Raw genomic sequence first — 9,045 nt, forward strand, 5'->3', positions numbered from 1 at the left:
TGAAACTAGAAGTAGGGACATAGCCTCAAAATAAGGCGAGCAGTTTAGGACTGCGTTGAAGAGGTACTTTTTCACCCAAAGGGTTGTGAATATGTGGAATTCTCAGTCCAGTGAAGCAGTTGAGGTTACCTCGTATATTTTTTAAGGCAAGGATAGATATATTTTTGAACAGTAAAGGAATTAAGGGTTATGATGAGCAGGTGGTTAGGTGCAGCTGATAAGATCAGATCAGCCATGATGTAATTGAGCAGGCTTGATGAGCTAAATGACCTATCCCCGTTCCTATTTTTTTATGTTCTTATTTTGTTGCGTTTTTATTCTTTGTTCTATTATCTGAAGTTCCACAGGCTTTCTCTGCAGAGGTAGAAGGTCTCAGGCTGTTTCCTCTTCATTTTGGAGGTTCCCTAGCTGCTGCTACTGTATGCATGAGAGAAAGAAGGATTTACTTGGAGAAGATTGATAAATGCTTGCAGGAGAAGATTAATAAATGCAACCAGAAGAAGAATGAGTGCTTTTGGTCATCAGGTAGGAACATTTCACTAAGGAGCTTACTATAGAGTAGTCCCTATAGCTGTCTCCCTGTCAGCACATCAGCAGTCCTGTATCTTGCCAGTCATTTGACTGTCTTGCAGGAAGTGAGAAACCTGATGTCTGAATCCTGACACGGACGTAAAACATGGATGTGTATGCATGTCTAATTTTTTTAAAAAACCTTTCTTGGTCCTCTTAGCTTTTGTTTCTGCAGTAAGATACTAAGGGATTAAGAATAACAGAAGTTATTAACTGTGAGAGCAGTTAGTGAACATCCATGGCTGGGAGAGGTGGTAGGGTATCCCCAGTGAGTAGAAAGCCCAGAGGGCAAGATCAATTAGGTGAGAGCTCTCCAATGGCAATTTTGCACACAACACTGAATTTTAAGGTTGTCTATAAGCCTTGTGAGATGTGTGCAGTGGTACATTTAGTGAATCATATCCTTGTGAGTGCAAGGTAGCAATGAAGTTGTCATTGAGCATAGGAGATAAATAACATTCTTCTGACACTGCCAGGTGTCTGTTTTTAAATTAGGAGACAGTGCAGTTCCATATTATTATCTCTGTCCAAGCTAGTTGGGTTTGGTGGTGTGGCCTCCTCAGACAGCGTGCAAGAGGACAGCTGTCACCTCCATTACTCGTTGCACCAGAGCCTCAAGTTGCTCGTTTAGGAAATGGATAGCAACTTCACTTTCTTCTGGCCATCTGGTCAGAGTTTGAACAGAGTGTCAACCAAACATCATCATGTACTTCATCAACATATGTAGGGCTCAGCATGCCACCACCCAATTTGTGACTAAAATTCAGTTCCAAGTGTCAAGAAATATTTGCTCACAACTCTGACTTGCATTTACATTGAATGAGAATCTTTATTGGGTTTACAAGATTTTGACTACAATACTTTTGGAATTTTCATGTGGAATTTAGTTGCACCATAAATCTTGCATTTTATTAAACATTGCGCAAAATCCTATAGCACAACCTACAGATTTTTCATGAACCCCTCCCTTCCATTCCTTTGATTTGACCTTTCCTTTCAGTTACCAACCGGATTGATTCCTCCCATTGACCAACCAGGTCCTACCCTCTATTTGTGTTCACTTATCCTGACCTCACCATTTTGCACCCTCCCCCAACCCTATTTACAACTGCCTTTACACCCACCCCCAGTCCTGAACAAGGGTTACACCCAAAACATTCCAACCGTTCATTCTTCACTCCATGAGTAGGAAAAGCTCAATTTTGCAAATTTATTGTATGTCAAAGCTGCTCCTTTTATTAAGGTTAAGCAGTACTTGGAATTCTTTTTCAGAGAGATTGTAAATGACACAAATTCTTAAAAAGTATGGGGGTTGAAGGGTTTTAGGGCCAATTTGTTTATAGCTAACAGATACTGCCTCAGGCACAAGGCTTTCAATTAAAAAAAAACACTTGCATCATGAAAGGGGTGTGTCAATTCTTCCAGCTCAAGTGTTTTCTGGTTTTGTTTTAAGCAATAGTGTGAAGAAAGGTGCTGGACCCGAAGAAGCAGATCCAGGCTGGTTTTCTTTTTCTCTCTTGACTTCTGTCTTGTAAGAACCTGTGTTTAATTTTTCCTTTTGTGCCAAGGGGTGTTTATGGGGATGTCGCAAGTATTTGGAACAGCATCGTTAAGTTTGGATAGTCTGTTGGGTTTTCAGATAGGATAAGTTATTTGGTATTTTTTTTTCTGTTTCATTCTTGTAATCTTGTAAATAAATTCTGTTTTGTTTAAAACTAAGTGGTTTGAGCAGTTGCATCACTCCTGGAATATCCATGTTACACCTGCTTAAAACAACTAACAAGGCTAGAGTCTGGGTACCTTCTTGAAATGTTTTGAGGGATCTGTCCTGGTCCATCAGATTGGGAGCTATTCACGGGATTTGTTCTGTGTTTCAAATTGGAATAAGAGTTGTTGGACTCGAAGGCAGTGAGTGTAGGTGCTGGTGTCTTTTGTTCTAGGTGTTGATTTTGGTTGGTTCAAACTGTGTTTGGGATAGCAATGGTTCCTTCAGTCAGCAAGAGTTTTCTGGGGGTGGAAGAAGTGACCGTGGGGGTTTTACAAATGGTGATTAAGGCCAAACTGCTGGAATTAGCCGACAAGAAGAATTTGGAGCAGCCCCCTTTCCAAGGGAAAGGAGATACAATTACAGCAAAATTTCAGCATTTAAACTTGCTAGAAAAGCCATCTGAGTCTTTTAGAGATGGTTAAACTTCAGTTGAAAATGAGCTAGAGGCAAAAGACAAAGAACTACAATTAAAAGCAGAGGAAAGAGAAAAGGAGCGAGAGGAAAGGAAGAAAGAGAAAGTTTGAAATTAAGAAATTGGCACTTAGGAATTCAAAAATTTATTTTCTGAAGTAGTGAGAACTCCTGTGGAAGAGCAGAGTGTTAAAACGGCAAGATTAGCAGCTGAAATGACTGATGATTGAGTTGATCCATAAAGTAAAGTTTGGCTTCCAGAATCAATAGAAATTAGGGAAAAGCGAATAGAAATTGGAGAAAAGAGAAATGGAAATCCTCACATGGAAAGGGAGAGGTAGATCTCATTGAATATTATAAGGTTAACATATCACAGGGTAAAAAGGAAACGCTTGAAGGGGACAGAGAAAGTTTAAAAATCTCTGGTGTTTTCACTGCAATAAAATACGCCACATGTAATCGCAGTGTTGGTGGGTTAGGAGAAGCACTGGGAAACCAGATGTAGGAAAACAGGATAAGCCAGGGAACTTTGTAGGAGTGGTAACAGAAAACACAGTGGAGGCTAGAAAGCTGCAACAGAATGTACAAGCTGGTCAGAGTTTGATTAAGGAGGAAGTGCCTGATCTTCTTAAACCACATACATGCGAAAGTAAAATTTATTGGCATAGGTCAGGAGCAGTAGGTAAAGAGGTTACAATATTAAGGGACACAGAATCCTCTCAGTTTGTGTTGCTGAAAGATGAGGAGATATGTACTCCTGAAGGACTATTGCCAGAAAAGGTACTATCAACAGGAATTTATGGTGAGGCAAGAAGTGAATCCAGTGAATAGTGGACAATTCATAGTAGGAGTACTGGACAAACTCTCATTCCAAGAATACAATTTGTCCTTGCTAATTTTACAGCTGGTTCACTGGTAGGAGTGCTGCCTGCTGTGGTTGAAAAGCCAGTGGAAACTCCGGTAACTGAACTATTGCAGGACACATTCCGGGATTTTTTTCCTGACTGTGTGGTAACAAGGTCACAAAGTCACCATCTGAAACAGGAGTGACCAAAGAGGATACATAAGAAAGTTGACATGGAATTAGCAATTTGATCAGATGGTTGGCAGAAATCAGGAACAGATAGGTGACCATGCAGACACCTTGCGCTCAGATAAATTAACTGAGATACAGCAGAAAGATGAAAATTTAAAGCAATTGTATCAAAAGGTATACACAGAAAAAGAATCCGGATGTATCCCAGAATGTTATCTTAAAAATGATGTCTTAATGAGGAAATGAAGACCATCACATTTTCAGACAGATGAGAAATGGGCAGAATTTCATCAAGTCATATTGTCATTGAGTTATAGAAAGGTGGTTTAATGAATGGCCAAGATCAAGTACAGCATCTATTTTTATCAGTTTAATATCTGATACACCCTCAAACTTGGGGACGAAATTTTAAATTGAGTTTTGGAACTGGAAGATGGAGCAGGGACTTGTATCTATTCCTTTTTTTTTGAAGACCTTGTCATATTGTGGTAGTGTCCCTACCTCTTGGTCAGACAGTTCTGGTTCAATGGCCTCAGGATGTGATAGTCATGGAGATGTATCAGAACACATCCAAGCATGTTGACTTAAATAGAAAGAATGTTTCCCAATAAAGGGGAAATCTCTACATTTTCATGTAGTCCAAAAGCTAAGGCAAATTATATTTATTTCGGTCCACAATCCAAGTCAAAAGTTTATTTCTAATACATCCCTTTTATGACTTGATTAAGTTAATAGTTATCAAATATTATATGTCTGGCCTTTGTTCAATAATATTTACAGCATATGTTCATCTTTCCAATAAGAATTATAAGTTTTCTTCCACTATCAGCTTGGGAAATAAATAGCATTTTTGAGCAGTATATTCTTAATGAACAACACTCTTCCATCATGTTAATTTCTTTTCAGTTACTTTTATTTGTTTTGTTGGATGTGACTGCCCTGCTTCTGTGGTGATTAATCTTCCAACACCCATTCTCACAAATAATAGCCATGTAGTGAAGATCAATGTTGTAACAGCTATTGTTGACATTGAATTGGAATCTTTTATTAAGGAAGTAATAACCGATCGTTTAGAGTCATAGAGATGTACAGCATGGAAACAGACCCTTCGGTCCAACTCGTCCATGCCGACCAGATATCCAACCCAAGCTAGTCCCACCTGCCAGCACTCGGCCCATATCCCTCCAAACCCTTCCTATTCATATACCCATTCAAATGCCTCTTAAATGTTGCAATTGTACCAGCCTTCCCCACATCTTCTGGGAGCTCATTCCATTCACATACCATCCTCTGCATGAAAAAGTTACCCCTTAGGTCTCTTTTATACCTTTCCCCTCTCACCTTAAACCTATGCCTTCTAGTTCTGGATTCTCTGACCCCAGGGAAAAGACTTTGTTTATTTATCCTATCCATGCCCCTCATAATTTTGTAAACCTCTATAAGGTGACCCCTCAGCCTCTAAAGCTCCAGGGAAAACAGCCCCGATCTGTTCAGCTTCTCCCTGTAGCTCAAATCCTACAACCCTGGCAACATCCTTGTAAATCTTCTCTGAACCCTTTCAAGTTTCACAAGACCTTTCCGATAGGAAGGAGACCAGAATTGCATGCAATATTCCAACAGTGGCCTAACCAATGTTCTGTACAGCCACAATATGACCTCCCAATTCCTGAACTCAATACTCTGGCCGATAAAGGAAAGCATACCAAATGCCGCCTTCACTATCTTATTTACCTGTGACTCCACTTTCAAGGAGCTATGAAGCTGCACTCCAAGATCTCTTTGTTCAGCAACACTCCCTGGGACCTTACTATTAAGTGTATGAGTCCTGCTAAGATTTACTTTCCCAAAATGCAGCACCTCGCATTTATCAGAATTAAACTCCATCTGCCACTGCTCAGCCCATTGGCCCATCTGGTCAAGATCCTGTTGTAATCTGAGGTAACCCTCTTCACTGACCACTACACCTCCAATTTTGATGTCATCTGCAAACTTACTAACTGGACCTCTTATGCTTGCATCCAAATCATTTATGTAAATGATGAAAAGTACAGGACCCAGCACCGATCCTTGTGGCATTCCACTGATCACAGGCCTCCAGTCTGAAAAACAACCATCCACCACTACCCTCTATCTTCCACCTTTTGAGTCCGTTCTGTATCCAAATGGCTGTATTCCGTGAGATCTAACCTTGCTGATCAGTCTCCCATGGGGAACCTTGTTGTATGCCTTACTGAAGTCCACATAGATCACATTTACCACTCTGCCCTCATCAATCCTCTTTGTTACTTCCTCAAAAAAACTCCATCAAATTTGTGAGACATGATTTCCCACGCACAAAACCATGTGGACTATCCCTAATCAGTCCTTGCCTTTCCAAATACATGTACATCTTGTCCCTCAGGATTCCCTCCAACAACTTGCCCACCACTGACGTCAGGCTTTCTGGCTTGTCCATACCACCCTTCACGTTTACCAACCTCCAGTCTTCCGGTGCCTCACCTGTGATTATTGATGATACAAGTATCTCAGCAAGAGGCCCAGCAACTATTCTCTAGCTTCCCACAGAGTTCTAGGGTACACCTGGGGATTTATCCACTTTTATGCATTTCAAGACATCCAGCACTTCCTCCTCTGTAATATGGATATTTTGCAAGATGTCACCATCTACTTATTTAAGGAAAGATTTAATTTCATTGGTGGCAGTTCAGAGAACGTTCACTTGGATGAAGCCTGGTATGGAGGGATTGTCTTACGACTGAAGACTAAACAGGTGGGACTCTATTCATTGGAATTTAGAAGAATGAGAAGTGATATAATTGAAACATATAGGATTCTTAAGGAGCTTGACAGGGTAAACGCTGAGAGGACGTTTCAACTCATGGGTGGGTCTAGGACCAGAGGGGATAGCTTCAGAATAAAAGGAATTTCTTCTCTCAAAGGGTTGACTGTCTTTTGGAACTCCTTGCCACAGAACTCCAGGGAAGAGTCCTTGTGTATATTTAAGGCTGAGATAGATTCTTGATCAGTCGGGCAGTCAAGGGTTATGGGAAAGTGCACGAGGAATGGTGGATCAGCCATAATCCAATTGAGTGGTGGAGTAAGCTGAAGGGGCTGAATGTCTATTTCTCATGGTCTGATATTCAAAAGCTCACACTGCTGGAAGAGTTGGTAGAGGGCAGGAAGAAAGGAATAAAACACTTCGTTATGTGGAAAATACCTATTTCACATGAAAATCATTTGTGTTTGAGTGCTCTATTTTGCTTTATTTTCATAATCCATTTGCACAGATGGTGCTGGACTGTGTTCTGCTGCCTTCCAGAACAATAATCAGTGAAAGTTGGACCTGTTTTCACCTCTTCCCACATCCCACCATTCACATGGAGGTGGGCATGGAAGGAGAACAAGAGGTATTGACTGGTATCTTCATAGGAGAAAGTGAGGACTGCATATCTTCATAGTCCAAGGACAGCAAGAAATTCAATGACTTGACCAGAACGGGGAAGGTAAGTTAATCAAAACAGAAAGAACTGCAGCTGCTGTATAAATCAGAAACAAAAACAAAAGTTGCTGAAAAAGCTCAGCAGGTCAGGCCGCATCTGTGAAGTGAAATCGGAGTTAACGTTTCCAGCCCAGTAACCCTTCTTCAGGTTCTGAGGAAGGGTCACCAGACTAGCAATGTTAGCTTTGATTTCTCTGCACATTTGCTGCCAGACCTGCTGAGCTTTTCGGGCAATTTCTGTTTTTTGCTTCTGGGGTAATTTAATCACCCTTTCTTACTTACCCAACAGATTCCAACGTACTCCAGTCTGAAGAAAGAGAAATGCACTCTAACTGTACATTTTACTAGCCATGACAAAGTGCACTTTTCTGAAGACACCTTTTGCATGTTCACCCAACTGCACACATACTTACCACCAAGCTAACAGGTTGACTGATATTTATCTTGTCTGCTGTTAACTGATTTATTGTTGCAAAACAGTTTTTCTAACTTATGTTTAATACATTGAATAAATATTTAATAAAGATAATTTTTTTTTGTTTCATTCTAGATTTACCTTGTAGCCTAATTCATAGAATCCCTCCAGTATGGAAACGGGCCATTTGACCCAACAAGTCCACACCAACCCTCCGAAGAGTAACCCACCCAAACACATTCCCCTACACTATTACTGTACTTTTACCCCAACTAATGCACCTAACTCATACATCCCTGAATACTATGGGCAATTTAGCATAGCCAGTTCACCAAATCCGCACACCTTTGGATTGTGAGAGGAAATCAGAGGAAATCTATGCAGACATTGGGAGAGTATGCAGAGTCCACACAGTTACCCGAGGCTGGAATAGAACCGAGGTTCTTGGTGCTGTGAAGCTGCAGAGTTAACCACTGAATGATTGTGCTTGGGCATAGATAAATCCATTGGGACCTTGTTCTGAATGAAAATGTACCACTTACGTAAGTTTGTTTAAAATACACATCCTCTGCCTTCTACCAGGATTTTTGGTATTGTTTTCTACATCAGTAATTATATATTTTGATTTAATAGAATCAATTTTGCTCATCCTATTTGAAGAAAATGGTCTTACAAATGTAACTTCAATCATGGTAAGGTCTGCTAGTGTAGCACTTGAAATGTTTATTTTTGTTTAAAATGTATCAAATAGAGACAAGCTCACAGATCATGTTAAAAGAAACATCAGTGTTCTTTCCATAGCAAATTCTTGGAATGGATTGTGGTTCAACAAACACTGACTGTATAGGACACTGATATGTGGCTGCTTCTGAACCTTCATGCATGAAGGTCAAAATAATAATTACAAATAGGTAAAAAGATTCTGACAGTGACAATGACAACCATGACAATGAGTGTTTTGATCTCGGGGGTGGAGGAGGGGAAAATGTTTAACAGTGTCACAAAAAGGTTCAAATAACTCCATCTCAAAATGAATATTTAAGACACAAGTAAAAATGGGAAATACTGGAGAATCTCAGCAGGTCTGTCAGAGCCTGTGATTTGCTTTTATTAAAAACAGATGTATCGATAACAATTGGATTTACCTCTTTTGAAAACATTGTGAATCATAAATATTGAATCATTCACACTCAGCACAAGCAGGTAAAGACCACTGGTGCAATATTTTAAGACTATAAGACCACTGATTTTCCAACATATTCCTTCACATGCTTCTCATATGGTCCTAACACATGCACCAGATAAAAGGGACCATAAATATATTTGATAAATCTATGTAATTACAA

At 40.0% G+C, this 9,045-nt stretch overlaps 1 long non-coding RNA gene and 1 pseudogene across 1 annotated transcript; both read left to right on the plus strand.

The window, feature by feature from the left end:
- Window positions 1-370: 370 nt before the first annotated feature.
- LOC132824649 (uncharacterized) lies at window positions 371-8,264 on the plus strand. Its single transcript, XR_009645689.1, has 4 exons — window positions 371-525; window positions 7,073-7,288; window positions 7,574-7,711; window positions 7,835-8,264. It is a non-coding gene; the product is annotated as an uncharacterized LOC132824649 (long non-coding RNA).
- LOC132825077 (U2 spliceosomal RNA) lies at window positions 4,083-4,291 on the plus strand (annotated as a pseudogene).
- Window positions 8,265-9,045: the final 781 nt, after the last annotated feature.

This window comes from Hemiscyllium ocellatum, chromosome 19, assembly GCF_020745735.1.
Source record: "Hemiscyllium ocellatum isolate sHemOce1 chromosome 19, sHemOce1.pat.X.cur, whole genome shotgun sequence".
Lineage (NCBI taxonomy): Eukaryota > Metazoa > Chordata > Chondrichthyes > Orectolobiformes > Hemiscylliidae > Hemiscyllium > Hemiscyllium ocellatum.